Genomic DNA, 17,967 nt, shown 5'->3' with positions numbered 1-17,967 from the left:
ACACACACACACACACACACACACACACACACGTATTATTTAATATGAAGAGGCTAGAATTTTCCCACCTACACCTCAAGGCAGATAAGTTTCATAGCTGTGGGTTTCCTAAGTGAGAGCAACATATTATCTACAGGCTCATGAATGTGTGGCAAGCACTGAATACAAATTCTTGTCATGCCCTGGAGGCCAGTTGCTATTAGTGATTAAAAAATAAATATAAACTCTGTGCTGAGTTGACAGTGAAGGCCTCCAATGGCTTCTCTGCAATGAACGGAGACAAGGCCTTACCTAAGCCCTGTAATGACATGTTATGGCAACCACAGGAATTGCTTCTAATGTAAATGTTGCTCAGAATACATAGGAGAAATAATTCCACATCAGAACCTAGGAGGTGCCTGCATGCTTCCCAATGTAACTGTAGATCTCTTTTTGCTGAGGTTCTGGAAAATTATATCAAAGCTCAGCTCACAGAACAAGATTCTATAGGAAGAGTCCTACCTATGTGATCCGAGTTAAGTCACCTGGCACATATATTGATCAATTTTCTCATCTGTTAAAATGGGAGTGGTATATAGATTTAGATGACCTCTGTGGCCCCTTCTATTTTTAAATTCATGGTTCTTTAGTCCCATATTTTTTTCTCTAAAGATAGCAGGTCACTATTAAATTCATTTAGAATAATTCTTCCTTCTTGCTGGATGTTGCTATATGTCAAAATCTTACTGGGCTAGGGCCACACTTGCTAAGCATCTAGATAATTTAGATTCCAAATGTGATTGCTCCTAAATATTCCAAAAAATTGGTCTATGCAGATCCTATCTGAGCATATTTGTATTTGGGGAACAAGAAACCATGTCTTGCTCTTACACCATGTGTCTTATTGATTCAATCACTGCTGTAGCTTACTGAAAGCTTTAATTCACTGACATTGATACCAGGTTGATTAAATGGGCCTTATTACCAGGAACTGGTAAAATAGACAAATTAATAAGGAAGTGATGGGACACCATCACCTCCATGACTGCTCCAGTTTGGACAAACAGAAAAGTAGGCTGTGGCTCCTGGCCAAAGCAGGGAGGGCTGGGGACCCCTTGCTGATAAGAAGCCTGGCAGATGTTCAGAATGTGGGAAGAGGAGCAGATGTCCAGATCTGCTAAGAGGCTATTGACTGGGAAAGAACTATGAGATGTCTCTTAACTGACAGCAAGCAGCATGGTTGAATCAGGGAGAGTGATTCTCCCTCACTGGATAGTCAGTCAACAATTGAATTATATTTAAATCTTTCTCTGGAGGTCCAGAAAAATTTGACTCAAGTATGCAAAGCTGATTTAAAGAAATCTTTCTAGTATCTTGGCACTTTCAGGTCAGATTGGAAGTGAAAGTGTCATATAAACGCTATTATAATTATAGTAACAAATGCAACAACAGTAACTATACCTTTATTAAAACTTAAGAACAATGTTTTTTAATATATGACACTACAGCAGTTAGTCATAATCTCCAAACTTCATGGACCAAAAAAGGTTTTCAAAAAATCAAGAACTAGAAAAGAAGATCACTTGAAAATAATATGAGGTACATATCATTACCTTCTATTGTTGTTCTGTCTGCTTCTAGAGTTGTACTGGGGACACTTTCAGTGAGCTTGCACAAGATATGCTTACATTATTTTATGATCTAAGATTTTATTTTTTCCGACTAGATATAAAAACAATTTTTAACATTTTTTAAAATGTTGAATTCCAAATTCTCTCCCTCCTTTCTTCTTTCCCTCCCCCTCCCCATTTCCCAAGATGGGAAGTAATTTGATAGAGGTCATACATATGCAATCATGTAAAACATAATTCCATATTAATTGTGTTTACATCCATTTATCCAATCAAAGAGCAGTTATTTATTCATCTGTGCAACTGTCTGTAGAAAATCAAACATAAAAGAATAATAGCAAAAAAGTGATTTTTTTTCAGACACACTTCTATATGATAAAAGTTCAAAATGACAACAGCAAAATGGTGATATAGTAAGAGGCAGTGTGGTACAGTGGTTAGAGAGATGATCCAGAAGTTATGAAGTCTCATCCTTAATGTCCATTGGCTGAGTGTTTCTGAGATAGTCCTTTAAGCTCCCAATGTCTCAGGTAACAAATTCTAATTTTAAAAGTCTCAGAGCAAAGTTGATATGAGTTAATGGAGGGGGAATTTCTGGGAAGCAGAGGTATAGTCTCTAAAGGTAAATTTTATGTGTGTATATGTTTGTATGTACACATATGTACAAATTCACATATGCATACGCTTGTGTTATATAATTACATATATGTATAATATATAGTATAAAAGTTAATCAGTAACATAATTAATGGTAAACCATATTAATATAATAATATAATTAATACTAAACTATACTAATACTTATATAGGTACATACAAACATAATATTTATATATGTAACAATCAAATGAAATGATGTAAAGTGATTTGTCAATGTTAAAATATTATATATAAGCACATAGTATACATATATTAGTATAGCTCAATACTTAAATTAAGTACATATATGTGCATGCACACTCCTATTTTATATATATATATGTATATACATGTTTATATATGTGTAAATAGATACATAATATCCAAAAAAGTCTTTTTACAGTTTTAATATTTAATGTCTTAAAATGCACTAAGGTTTGGGACCTCAAATCTCTCTATATAATATTCAAGGTTGGCAAATCATTTTGTATAAATTATTTCATGTGACAATCACATGGACTTTGGGTTGTTTGAATATAATTTCGATTTAATAGATGACTATGAAGAGATTCAGAGAAGTTAATGACTTTTTTAGGGTCATATTGCAAATAAGTTGTCCTATTTAAACTCAGATACTCCTGACTTACATTCCAGATTTCTTTCTAACAACTATTCTGCCTGAAGAAGCCCAATAGGGTTATTAGAACTAAAGCCCAAATAAGGGTTTTACTATCGGAGAAAGGTTGGTAAAATTTCTGCTTCTTCTCACCTCCTCTCCAGACCCTCCCCATTCAAACCAAATCCTCATATTCTTGATCTTCAAACCATACACTTTAGTTCCTTGTAATCTGTTCACTGAGAAAATTGGCCCTCTATCAATACTCAGTACTGAGCAGAGTGGGAAATAAAGTAGCCTCCCATACTCAAATAGTCTGGAGACATTGTCTATGATTTTATGGCAATTCTATAGACTTGGTTAGGGAACTGTTCTCTCTCATGCATATATGTATTTATACCAAGCCTATATTAGAAGAATTAAGTGGGAAATTAGAGATATTAGGCAAATGATTTTTTTTAAAATTCTATTTTATTTTGGGAGTTTATAATTTTTCCCTTCTATTTCTCCCATCATTTTCTCCATTAAGAAAGAAAGAACCATTAGAGCATTATAAACGTGAATAGACAAGCAAAATAAATTCCTTCATTGGTCATGTAAAAAATATTAATTGGACATATAATTCAAGGGTAATGGCACTTCAGCAGCAATAATCTAAATGTTTTGGATGAAAACACTTTTTTTTGGCTTGAACTATGTACTTGGAAAGTTGCCTCAATTCACTACTTTTCTTGGCTTCTATAGCCCTGTGAAAGTGAGCAAGTATTTTTTTAAACAGAGAGAATTAGGTTGAATATTGTTGAAAGTCTACTGTGTACTTGGTACTTAAAATAGACATAGTGACCAGAAAGGAAGCACAAATGAGAAGCAGGAAAGAAAAATGCCTCTACAATTAGTATCTAAGAAGAAAGAGAAGTTTTTAACTCTAATCAGATACTATAATTTCCCATGTGACCTAAAACCTCTCTGTGACTTTGTTTCTTCATCTGTAAAATAAGGATAAAGATACAGTACATACATTGAAACATTTGAGTACTCCAGTGATGTTGGATATATAAGTGGATGGGGAGACATATAGATGTTTTCTTAATAGGTTGTTAGATTTTGGAAACAGTCTTTATTTTCAAATTTTTATATTTAATAGGCATATCAACACTCTCTTTAATAGTTAAGGTCCTCCACATAGTTCCATTCAAGGGAGAGTGAAACACTCTGAAACATCTTTTCAAACAATAAACAGTGGGAAAGGTGATAGTTCCTGTGACTGATGTGGTCTCATCATTAACCCTCTTCCTTCAGAAAATATATTTATTCTAATGCATTTCTAAACAAGATTCCCAATTTTTTTTCTCTTGGGGAGGAAGCAACTGCTGACTACATTTTTTTTTCTCTAAAAACTGCATTAAAACTTTCTTTTGTAAGAAAAAAAATGAGAGAAAAAAATCAATAGAGCATGAAAGGACATGAAAAATGCATTTTAACCCATATTTTTTCTAACAGTGCAATTTTTTAAAGCATTCTTTAAAAAGGGGAGTAAATGCAAATCTCCAGAGGGAAAAATGCAGCACAACTTTGAATCTGGGATTAAGATAAAAAAAATAATAATAAACATCTCATGCAGTTTGAAGGCCGGATAACATGGTGTAAACCTTAAGCATCTCATGGAATTGACACTTAAGTCAAAAGTTACATTTAAATATGGTGTCAAGCAATTTCTATTTTGGGGTAGTTCAGCAAATATCTGTAATATAGCTCTTAAGCTTTCAAACTTTATGAAAGAATTTCCAGGAAGCTGTGTGGTTGCTGACTTCTCCTTTATGAAGTCTTGCTTGTATGTCTTCTATTTTTCACAGAGATAAAGGGAATGGAAAAGAATTGTGACCTGATCCTGGGAAGGGCTAGGTGAAAGGAAAATTGAAAAGAAAAAGAGTGAGAGAGAGAGAGAGCAAGAGTGAATTAGGGGAGGAGAAACAAGGGGAGGGGAGAGAGAGACAAAGAGACAGAGAGAGAGATAGGTAGACAGACAGAGACAGAGAAAGAAAGAGACAGAGAGAGAAGGGAGAGATAGGGAGAGAGGGAAGAAGGAAAAGAGGGAGAGGGAGGGAGAGAGAGAGAAAGAGAGAGAGAGAGAGAGAGAGAGAGAGAGAGAGAGAGAGAGAGAGATGGGGGGAGAGAGAAGACACAGAGAAAGAAAGATAGAGACAGAGAGAGGGAGAGAGAGACAGAGACCAAGAGAGACAGAGATAGAGAACAAAATAGAGAGAAACAGAGAGAAGGAGAGAGGCAGAGAGAAGGAGAGAGACAGAGAGAGAAGCAGAGATAGAGATACAGAGAGACAGAGATAGAGAGAGAAAGAGAGATACATGGAGAGAGGAGAGAGACCCAGAGAGAGTCAGAAAAGAGAGAGAGAGAGAGAGAGAAAAGAGACAGAGAGAGACAGAGAGACAGAGAGAGAGAAAGAGAGAGACAGAAATAGAGGGAGAGGGCAAGGGAGAGAGAAAAGGGAGAGAGAGAGGAGAGAAAGGGAGAGAGAGGAGAGAGAGTGTGTATACAGGTTAAATGCAATATAAAAGAAGATCTCTCCTAATCAGTGTATCTTTCTTCCTTGCTGCTATGCAATCTTTGTCAATTACGGGGCATTACTCTACACGCCAACTGGCAATCAAAATGGGATCTTTTTTCTTATCGCTGACAGCAAATGGGGAAATATGCCTAGTCCAGCTAAATGGAAGGTGGAAAAGCTGAACTCATTTCAGAGGTAGTGTAGAGAGCGCTGGCAACAGGAATGCAGATGTTGCATACAGCTGTTATGCAAAGAAGCTCTAGTACAAAGAGTTGTTATGTTTATTTAGCCTGGTGCTAAAGCTAAGTTAACACCAATCTCTAGAGAGGATTAATATATTGACTAACGTGGAATTACTGAGCCATCACACGCATCTGGGAATGAGGGTTTCACTATTGCTTACTATAGCTGCCATCTCAATAGGAGACCGTTGGTGAGATTTCCATTGCTTCCCATCTCCCTTCTCCCCTCTATTCCTCTAGTCTGACTCCAGATTTCAAAATCTTCATATCCTTGACATCAGGACCATGTCCTTGTAATTTTTTCATTGCCCCCATTGGCCCTTCGCCTTTATCCAGACTTCCTCTCCTTGTCTCTAAGAATCTGCCTCCATTAGGATCCTGTTCTTATTCAACTCCCTCAAATCTATCCCAGCAAACCACATTTTCCAAGCAGCCATCAGCACCCTCGCTCATACAAGGGAGATGGAAATAGCCCTAGATTCATAAAGCCTGAAATTTCACCTAGATTTCTCAGTTCAGTCAATTTAAGCTTTAAATTATACTGAATGGGCAGCTTACAGAATGAGCCTTTGGCATCGTATCTGCCCAAAGTGTACATGTACTATGCACAGTAAAGGACACCACAAGGACTCAACCAGAAACTGCTCACCTTCGGCAGCAAACCCCCGAAAGCCGAGCAATTGGCATCTTGTATGGATGTTCTCATTCCTGGACGTTGCACTGGCCACTAAACTCATCTCAGGCTGAACGATGAGGTCTTTATGATATCAAAGAAAGTGACTATAGTGCTTGAAAACTGGATATAACCAGGCTGCTGGGGCTTAGGCACGGGAGAGTGGGGGTGGATAGCACTTATATCTAAAAAGCTGGAGAAAAGGAAGATTCAAAAAAAATAATGGGCAAGCCATTCTCCTTTTGCCCCCTGCATACAGACACCCCTATCTATTCCTTTTTTCCCTCATAGATGTCTAGTCCAGACATGCAAAGTTCCATCTATTACAGTCTAGGAGTTGTCAATCTCATCCCAGGATGGTTATTTTCTCCTGACCCTGGCTACTTTTGTAAGGGTTTGTTCATTAATAATTAGAAAGCACTTGGCAACCCAAAGTACCATAGCAATTTACGGCTAGAGATTCGACTGGGGGCCATTCAGTGATCTATTTGCTTCAATCCGTTGCTCACTGTCTTTTTCTTCACCGGCTCTCCCGTTATTCAGCTGACGCCTGTCGAGTGAACATCAGTAAAATCGTCTCCTCATCCTCAGTTCTAAAGTACCTTGCAATCATTTGTACTTTCCTCCAGAATACCTCTTTCAGTGCTATATCAGAAGAGCCCTTTAAACACTAACAAGAACCAATATTTTAGATTCTGCTGCTAGGCGCTTCAGCTCAAGTCACTTTATTGTAAAATTAGATGTCATTGTGAAAAGCACAGATATAAATATAAGTGCAAAAGGGCCTTTTCTTAATGTGGAAACCAAGGTAACAATATCCCATTTTTCCTAGTTGCCAAAAGTTTTTTTTTTTTTTGATAGCTCAGCCAGTATAATGCCCTGCATATTTACACTTAGCGTTAAATAACTATTATGCAGAAGTACTTCACAGTAATATCTAAGTATATTTATGGAAAGCCAAATTATATTGCCAAGTTTATTTTAGTCCAAGGAAGCCCCTGGGAAGGGATATTGTGTATTTTAAAGAGTAAATGTAAACTATTAAATAGAGAAAGGCTTTGTGGAATGTAACACATTCTACCTAGGTAAATCACAGAGCAATTACACAGTAAACTTTTCTTTGATGAGGCAGTGAAGTGATGACATGTAATTACTTTTCCAATGCTGCACTGTGTGTTTATCAAAATGTTAATGCAAGCATAATAACAGGCTGTATGTTTGTGCCGAGAATGTCAGAGCCATCCAACTGTCAATCACATCTGAAAATAAAATCGCAAATAAGCAGGCAGCTTGATAACACAACTGACAGCCAATACTCACTCAACTGACAAGTGCTTTGCTCCCCTCCACCAATCACTGTGTCAGTGTAATATACCTAATAGAAGGAATATAGTTTTTAATAGGTGGTATGGAACAGGGAGGCCCAAAATGGGTGAGCTTGCCCTTACGTGTGGTTCTCTCCTCTTCTTCCTACAGCATGTTGGTGACAACAGACTTTCAGAGGTGAAAGCTCAAGGAACATTGTCCTTCAGAGAAGCATCTTTAATGTTAAATAGCACAGAATCTGCCGATGGGCCAATTATAACATGAACCACAACTCAGACCTCTTTAAAGCTCCAAGCTTCCTGGTCAATTGACTCAGTTCACTCAGTGGAAAAACAGTTTCTGCTGTATATATTTCATAGGGCTTTCTGTCACTGAAATAGAAAATCTTCTTGGTGATTGGTTAATAGACTCATGTGACCAAGAAATGAGTTCATAATATTGTAGACCAAGAAAACCCATATGCTGATGAGTCAGACAAGGTAAATACTGCTTGAGTCCTCTTCAAGAATTATTTTGCAAGTCAAGTTCCTCTTTTTTTTTTTTTTTTGGCTGAGATTTGTGATTTCATTAGTCTCTAGTAAGGGAATTCACTGGGTAAAAATTTCCATCATCAATGTAGTAGTGTAGCAACTGTTTTGCAAATTATAATTTTAAGGGGTTTTCTGTAGCACAGGATCACATGGCCAATCTGTGGCAGGGGTAGGACTTGAACTCAGCTCTTCCTGACCTTGAGGTCAGTTCTATGAACCATCCTGGCTCTTAAGAACTAAATAGGACACTGAAAAATTAAATTTTTTCACATAGTTGGAAGACTGAATAAATGAGGAATTTTCTTTTGGAAATACTGAACTTAATGTGACATTGCCAGACTTGGCATTCAGTGAGAATTTGTTTCTCTGAAGGACCTTTTCAAATAAGGATAGGAATTATTAACCACATATTACAGATTGAAAAACTGAGGATCAGCACAAGAAAGTATATTATTTACTCCTTTGGATCTATAATTTTTCTATTAAAATTTTCTTTTTTCATTTTTGACAAATCCTTGCAGTTGGTGCTGTAAATATTAAGGATGGATTTCATAATTGCTATTAATACCACTGAGGTAGCATGACATAATGGATGGAGGGATGTCAACTTAGGTTCAAGTACTACCTTTGACATATATATATTGACTGAATGATGTTGGACAAGTAAGTTAACATCTCACTGCCCTAAATCAATTTTCTAAGACTATAAGTTGCATGAATAGAGGAAATCTGATCTGGCAGTTTCCTTATACTAGTGAAATTACAAGCCCTAAGATCTTCAGGAAAAACAAATGAAAATACATACATGCACATGTGTATTTGTGTGCATTCCCCTCTGACACAAAAACACACATACCATTTTCCTTCTATTTTCACAATCACTAGCATGTCTGTTTTCTTGGCCAAAATTTGGTGGCTAAGAGAGGAAGATATCAAGACTTGATGGGGAGGCAGTGGAATTGTTATCTTCAACTATTTCAAAGTATATCATATGCAAGAATTAAACTTATTCTCTTTTGTTCTTATGACATAAAGAGGGTCATTAAGAGAGATTTATAAGAAAATAGATTTTGGTTTACCATGGAAACCCCCCACAAATTATCTATTAATGATATCTCTAGTAGAATGGCCTACCTCTCAAAATGATTAATTTCCTTTCACCGTAAGTGTTTAAATAGAGCAGTAGTTCTTAATCCAGGGATCTATAAACTTATTTTATTAATATTTAGATAACTGAATTTCAATATAATTTACTTTATAACCCATTTTTATTCTGTGCATTTAAAAATATTATTCTGAGAAGCAGTCCATAGACTTCACCAGACTGCTAAATGAACAAGTTAAGTCAAAGAGTTAGTAAACACCATGTGCCAGGCACATAGTGTTGGGAATACAAAAAAAAATTAAAAAAAAAAAATACTTATCTCCAAAAAGTTTGAATTCTAACAGGTATAATAACAACAATATCCAGAGAAATAATTAAAGGCTAAATTTGAGGTAATCTGAGAAGAAAAATACTAATATTGAAGGAAAGTAGAATCTAGATGGGGCAGGAGATAGTGTCAGGTCTGGAGTCAAGAAGATTCATTTTCCTGAGTTCAAATCTAGACTCAGACACTTACTAGCTGAGTGACCCTAAGCAAGCCACTTAACCCTATTTGCTTCAGTTTCCTCATCTGTAAAATGAGCTAGAGAAGGAAATGGCAAATAACCCAAGTATCTCTGCCAAATTCCAAGTGAGGTCATGAAGAGTTGGACACAACTTTAAAAAAGACCGAGTAGGTCAGGTCTCTTTGCAGAAGGTAGAATTTGAACTGATATTTGAAGGAAGGCAGGAGACAAAGTTAAACAGTGAAAATATTTGAAAACCACTTAAATAGAGGCTGGAGGACAATGAATCACAACCTAGCATATCAAGTGAATAATCTAGAAAGGATTTCTACAATATGGAAGTTCTGAAATCCAAATGCCTTTCTAAAGCTCAGACTCTGTGGCATACCAAGGAAGTCTTTGTGATACACCAAAGTATCTCCAGCTACTGGTTGGGAAAGTAAACCCTCTGGACACCAATCCCAGGACAACAGTTTTTCTCTTTACCCAGATAAAGTTTACAAAGCATGTTCTCTTAATAACCCTGTATATAAATTGCGTAAAAATTAATTAATTTAAAAAAGATAAATGGAGTAAATCTGAATATCTTCATTTACAGATGAAAAAAAAAAAAAACACCTGAGGATCAAAGTAATTATTTAACCTGCCTAAGGTCCCACCTAAATAGCAAAAAAACAGAACCAGGATTTGAGCCCAGATCTCTTTATACTACTTCATGGTGCTAGATCTTCAAGTCTTATATTAACATCCCATGATTGGATTATTAACATGATGTCAGTAGAGCCCACAGCTGATCTCTGTACAAGTGCTTGGGAAGAGTTAAATGCTCAGAATGGAGAAAAAATGAACATCTCAAACTGCTTGATTATCAGAGGATATGGCTTTCTCAGTGAGGATTTCCTTTTAGAATTATGGGTTGCTAGACATACATACAGATAGGTATATGGTTCTGATATATGCATTGGTTTGATGAAGTCAGAAATCTATAGAGCACTATGGGGCCATAATAACCAGCATGCAAGCAAGAAATCATACCCCAGGAAGCTAATTAATTGGTCAACTGGATGGCAGATTTTGAGGTACTTTCCTAGAGAAGAGAGACAGGGAAACTGTCAAAATTGAAGGAGAGCTCTACAATGATGTTCTCCCCTCTGAAAAAAGGCAAATGAACTGGAAAAGGTATTCTGGAAGATGGAGCAATCACATTTTGGCACACAGGTACAGTAGGCAGTAAAAATCAGAGCAATACAAGCAATAGTTGCTTGGCAACAGAGAGCAGAGAGGTCCCTCCTCAAATTAGACATCCAACATATGACAAAGTATACAAATTTTAACATTATTTTAAATCACCTGTTTGATAGAGGGGGAAGAAACTGTAAGGGTAGGAGACCCAGGCTCTCTCCTAGCTCTGACATTAAGTAGCCATGTATCTTTCAATAAATACTTACCTCTTTAGGTCTTAATTTCCTTATCTGTAAAAAAAAAGATGGGGTTAGCTTATATAACTTCTAGGTGCCTTCTGTCTTTAATATTATACATCTGTATACCTATATAAAAAAGCATATAGTATTAGGAAATTAGTACTTTTCTTTTAAATGTCTATAATTTTGGTGTCGTTCTTATTTTAGTTATTTTAGTCATGTCAAGTTGTTTTGGCTGTGTCACAACTCTTTGTAACCCAATTTGGAGTTTTCTTGGCAAAGATACTGAAATGGTTTATTTCCTTTTCCAGCCCATTTTACCAATGAGGAACTGAGGCAAACCAAGTCATATAATTTGCCTGGAGTCACAACTAGTTAAATGTTTAAGATTGGACTTGAACTCATGAAGATGCATTTTCCTGATTCTAAGTCCAGTCTAAGTCCACTACACCACCCAGATACCTGTGTGTGTTATACACACATACAAAATAATGTCCCCATATTCATATTAATTTTGGGAAAATGACTACTAGGTTGCTGGGTTTCAGAAAATCTCAAGTCTGTAGAAAACCAACCAGTAAAATTTTATTTCAAACCTTGCAATTCTGGATAACTGCCTCCACTTTTTTCCCTATGCTTTTTATATTTTATCTATGAAGAGACTATAGTTTAAGACATATTTGTGCAAGAAAGATTTGTGGAATCACCAGAATTTGAGAATTGGAAGGCATTTTTCCATTTCCAGCCATCTTGTCCAATCCAAACATATGTATATGTGTATGTGTATGTATATAAGTATGTATATATGTATATGTGTACACACATACACACACATACACAAACACATGTGTCATCCAGCATTTCTGCCTGGAGACCTCCAAGAAGACAGACATTCTTCAAGGGAACCCAATACACTTTGGAGATTTTTCCTTATATGAAGCCTCTTTGCAGCTTCTGCCTTTTGGCTCCTTGTTCTTTCTTTTAGAGCCAAACAGAATAAATCTAACCCCTCCACCAAATTGCCCTTTGAATATTTTATGACAGCTATTGGTTCCCTTTTAGCTCCTTTTTTCTTTAGTTTAAACATGCCCATTTCCTTCAAATGATCCTCACATGATATAATGTGGATTCCCAAGATTTTTGCCATTCTTATGGCCCCACTCTGAATACCCTCCCATTTATCAATGTTTTTCATGAATACGGCACTCAAATCTGAACACAGCACACATATCATTTTTCAAGACTATCCAAATCCTAAAGTAGAAAAATGACAGGAAATATAGAAAACACAGTCAAACAGAATGGATTTATATCTATGAAATCATAGTGAATTTCCCAATTTCAGTTATAATGGCTTTCTCCATTAATTATATTATGGATGCGTTCTGCCTAGAGAGATGAACTAGACTTCTTTTCTAGTTGCCAAGATATCAGTGCCTACTCTCTCTGCAAATTACTTTGTATTTATTTTGAATATATTTACTTAGCATATACTTATATATTTATGTGCACATAAATATATTTATTTACATGTACTTATGCATTTATTTGTTATATTTACTGGTAAAATATAAATTCCTTGAGGGCAGGGACTGGGTCTCTCCTTGCCTCTCTAGTACTTAGCATAGTACCTGACAGAGAATGGGTACTTAATAAATTCCTTTTGATTGATTGATTATAGTCTCTTAAAGTTCCTTTCTATCTTTATTTCAATCAAATTTCAAGAAAGATTACCTAGAAGACATTTAGAAAAAAATGTTTTGAGGGTGATGATGGTGCGTGAAAGGGGGAAGCAACCACAAGGGAGGACTTTAGAGCCTCTAGATTCTGCTTGGGGTTTGTGTGTGTGGCACCGAATAATTGTCCTAGGTTCATAGCTTTGGAGTTAGAAAAGGCCTTCAAGACCATCTTGTCTGACTTTTTCATTTTATAATCTTCAGAAAAATGAATTTTAGAGATTTTAACTCAAGTTCTGTTTCCTATCCATGTACCAAGCCTAATGGCCCATCTTTATTTGTAACTATTCAGCATATTGCTGTATGTATAGTAGATCAAAAAAGGTACTGAATTGGGAGATGAGAGATATGATTTTAAGTCTCACTTCTATCATTACATCATTATATATCTGAGTAAGTCACTGACCCTGATCTGTAAAGCAAAAATATCTGGATTCATTGGAATCTAAGTTCTCTTCCAGCCCTGAAAGCTACGAAGCTTTGATAACAGAAAACCACTCACTAATATCTAAACACTGAATCATCCCTATTGCTTTCTAAAAGGTAATTGAAGGGCACCCCTTCCATGCTGAATGATTTAACATTCTTTTGGATGGGAGGACAGGGAAGAGGACAATATGTGAGCCACCCACAGGTTGGATGTCACCAGTACATCCTATTGTGTTGTCTAATTCCAGGGTGTAAAGAGGTTTGAATAGAAGTCTCATTTTTCTATTTGGTAACAAATGTTTCATCACAAAAATTGCGGGTCTCAAAGGATATGTGTGATTTCACTCCTGACTGAATCCGCTGATAACAGACAAGTGAACTACAGTCAGTAAATTTGAGGAGGGGGACTAACACTGGGTTTATTTTTCTCCTACTTTCAAATCTTTCTCTCTTCCTCATATTTTCTTTTTTTTTTTCTTCATTCTTATTTCTGTAGGCCTTAATACTTCTATGCCCTGTTTCCTTATTCTCTTATCTCTCCTCACCTCCATTTTTACCTTCTCTTCCCATTGTTTCTCAATTCTTTGGGGTAGGTAAGGAACAAGCATTTATCAAGCACCTACTGTATGCCAGACATTGTGCTAAACACTTTTACAGATATCATCTCACTTGATTCCTCATAATAATCTTGAAAGTAGGTGTGATCATTATTGCCATTTTTTTATAGCTGAAAAAACTGAGATACAGAAAAGTTAATTGATTTGTCCAAGATTACATGGAGTAGATCTGAATTTAGGTCTGTCCTTTATCTGCTGTACCACCTAACTGCCTCAGTTAGACTTTGTGTAATTCCTAAGTCTGGGGACCATAAGTGTGCCCCTGGATGGCATCAGACAGCAGTGAAATATGTACTTTGAAAGAGCTATGTAGCTTTGGAACTAGATAGAGAATTTATAGACTGTGAAACATTCACTGGAATCCTTTAAAGACCATCATCACCACACCCACCCAGAATCTATTTTGAAGTCCAAAGTGCTTGGGAGATTCTTTAATTGGCTTTTTTTCCTACTGACTATTCTGAGTCCAGCCTGAATGCCACCATTACCTCCCTCCAGTACCAATAAAAGGATATAGATTGACCAGACAAGGTCAGTCTCTATTCTTCCCATCATAAAAGGCCACCTTGTTTCTTAAACTAAAGGCCTTTCGACTGAAAATGCAGTCATGTTTCAACACTGCACTCCAAAGCAGGTGTTGGATAATTCAGTAATTAGTATGCACATCTAACTCCATGCAGCCTCTGTTGATCTCTCAATTATAGTTAGCTGGGTCCTCTGAAGTTTGCGGTAGTTAATTAGAGCATTATTGAACAGTCGGGCTGGAGAGCCAAGCTCTGTAATCAGCTGACAGTTTGGTCCCACAGACTTAGAATTGGGTTAGTCCTTGACTGGGGTCTGCCAGGCCCGTAGGGATGACCCCGGGCCTGAGTGATGCTTTGGTCTGTCTTTGGAGTAAAATATGGACAAAGGCCTCTTTCAGGAGCCAAGGATAATAATGGATATTCTGCATTTTGTCTCACTCATGGTAGAGGGAAACATATTCCAGTTTTATAAAGCTTTTCACAAGGGAAAAATGTAACTACCAGTTCTGACTAGCCTGGGAAGATCCAAAGTCTGAGGGGGAAAATAGAAGATCAGAAATAAGACCCTTTTTGTCTACACCAATTCTTCTTAACTGGCTTCAGAGTAATGATCATAGTATCACAGATCCAGAACTAAAGGGACCTCAGAATCTATCCAGTGTAATGCCTTCTTTTCATAAATGAGGAAACTAGATTTGAATTCAGGTCCTCCTGACTCTAAACTTGACACTGAACCCCTTAGAACCAGTATATAATCTAATTGAAAAATATAGCCTTTAGGGGGCAGCTGTGGGAGAATATATTCCAAGGCTGGACTGAGGAGGATGGTGAATGAGCAAGGTGAACCCAGAGCTAAATTATATGAGGCAATTTGAAAATAGTTGCTCCTGAATAATTGAGGAGTTGTGTCATCTCTAACATCGGAGATCTGACTTTCTAAAACTCATGATAATTGCTAAAGTAGAGTTTTGAATGTAGCCCATAAATATTAGAGCAGGCATGAATTCATCACTTTAAGACCAAAAGACAAGCATGTCTTCTTGTCAATGGAACAGTAGGAGAATGCTTTAAGGATTCGAGGATATGGTATGGCAGCACTGCTCGTTAGAGTCACAGCCAATGTGTTTCAAAGAGAGAATTTGTCCAAATGGCTCTATATTTAGCCTTTGGTGATGTCCTTCTTCCAAATTCATGGAAATCAAAAAAGGTCATTTCTTTGAACTTGGAAAATCTCCTATTCAGGAATGTGACTACCAAAGATGAGCCTAGAATTGGGTATCAAGTCTTTGGGGAGGCCAAAGGTTGATCCTTGTTTCCCAGTCCTCACTGTCAATTCATCACAAATGCCCATATATGGGAAAGCACATAATCGTGTTCATACATAGAGTAGCCTATAGGAATCTGGCTAAATAAGAAGGCTTCACTGAACTTTACTGACAATGTAGGGTGTTGGGAGGGAGAATTCTTGGATTCTAGTCACCTCTTCAATTACTAACAATATGGCCTTAGGCAAGTCCCTTAAATGATATGCATATTACCTCTTTTGTCTGTAAAATGGGATACTGTCATATTAAAGGCCAGTCAGCCAAATGTCCTATTTCAGATCAAAAATTGATATCTTTATTAAGAAATAGAACAGGCAACTAGAATAGGTCGATCACTAGGAAATCAGGGAGCAGAATAAGAATAAAAAAATCTCAGAGGGAAGGCTAAAGTCTAAGAGGTATTAATTTACAAAGGATGATTTACAAAATTTAACACTACCATAATCTCCAGAGAAAAGAATTGCAAGAATGAGAAGAGGATCGTAGCAGTTATTGTTCCAAAAGGAGCCTAGAAACACCTGCTGGCTTTTAAGGAAGGCAGCTCAAGTAAGCCCCTCAGGATTTTTAAAGGGACTTTGTTAATTCCTGATCATCATGATCTCGCTATCTCAGTTTTCTCATGGTTGGATGTAAGAGCTTGGAAGAGAATCCCTGAGATTAAGGTTTAACCTGTATCCTCCTCTGCGTTACTGTGGGCTGCTAAAACCAGGACTTTGGGAATGGGAATCTTCCTTCCAACAGGCTCCATGATCTCATAGATTCCATCTACCTCTAAGATCTGTGATCCTAGACTTCTGTTAGCAATCTGAGAAATGGATAGTAAGGAGATTTAAGAGATTACTAAAGTACAGGGGAAAAAATACCAGACTTGGAGTCAGGTCTGGATTTGAATCTCATACTCGTTATATGACCTAAGATCTTATGGCAAATCAACTGATTTTTAGTGTCATAAATTACTAGGCTATAATTTATAGTGCAGGTGCTGGTCTGTATTGATAATGGGAGTTTCTTAAGTGAGAATTGCCTAGAGAAATGAAATCACAGATCCAATCCCCCTCCCAAAAAAATAGGATGCCAAATATGATGTGAGCTGGTGCTGAATCCCAGGTTTGCTGCTACCTAGCTCTGGAACTGTATGTATGTCTCTTAGCTTCTTGAGGTTTTAGCTTACTCATCTCTAAAATGAAAGGATGAATTTTCCAATTAATAAATTCTCAAAAGATATTAATAGATGGTTTTCAGAAGAAGAAATATGAGCTATCAATAGTCATATAAAAAATCCTCTAAATCACTAATAATTGGATAAATGAAAATAGCTCTATAGTACTCCCTTATATACAGGTTGGTTAAGTTGACTGAAAAGGAAAATGACAAATGGTGGAGGGGCTATGGGAAAACAGGTATAATAATGAACAGTGGGTGAAACTGTAAACAGTTATTTGGGAAAGCAACTTGGAATTATGTCTTAAAAGCTATTAAATTATTCTTACCCTTTAACCCAGTGATACCACTTAGTTTTTTCGTAAAATTTTTATTTATTTTATTCTGAACTTAAAAAATGAAAACAAATCAAAGAAAAAGGAAAAGATCTATATGTACAAAAATAGTTATAGTAACTCTTCTTGCAATGGTAAAGAATTGAGAGAAATGAAGAAGTATCCATCAATTGGGGAATAGCTAAGCAAATTATGGTATATGAATATAATGGAATATTACTGTAATTAAAAGAATAAGAACTGAGTAATTTCAGAGAAACTGAGGGGACTTGTATATAATGATGCAGAGTGAAGTGAATAGAACCAGGAAAATAATTTATACAATGACAACTATATTTTAAATACAAAAAACTTGGAAAAACTTATGAACTCTGAGCAACATAATGGAACCCACCACAGTTTCAGAGGGATTATGATGAAAACAAGCTACTCATCTCCTGCTAAAGAGCTGATGGACACAGAGGGCAGACTGATATGGGCATTTCTTTGTATCTAGAAACACAAGAGCGCATACACACACACACACACACACACACACACACACACAGAGAGAGAGAGAGAGAGAGAGAGAGAGAGAGAGAGAGAGAGAGGCAAAGAGAGCTAGCCAGA

The 17,967-nt window shown here is 36.6% G+C and overlaps 1 protein-coding gene across 2 annotated transcripts in view; it reads right to left on the bottom strand.

Moving 5' to 3' along the window:
* KIRREL3 (kirre like nephrin family adhesion molecule 3) overlaps window positions 1-17,967 on the bottom strand; it is a 755,533-nt gene that overhangs the window by 591,352 nt on the left and 146,214 nt on the right. The window lies entirely within an intron of this gene.

The sequence above is a fragment of the Sarcophilus harrisii genome, chromosome 3 (genome assembly GCF_902635505.1).
Source record: "Sarcophilus harrisii chromosome 3, mSarHar1.11, whole genome shotgun sequence".
Taxonomy (NCBI): Eukaryota; Metazoa; Chordata; class Mammalia; order Dasyuromorphia; family Dasyuridae; genus Sarcophilus; species Sarcophilus harrisii.
Note: the sequence above shows the minus strand (reverse complement) of the source record. Positions and strands in the feature narration are given on the sequence as shown.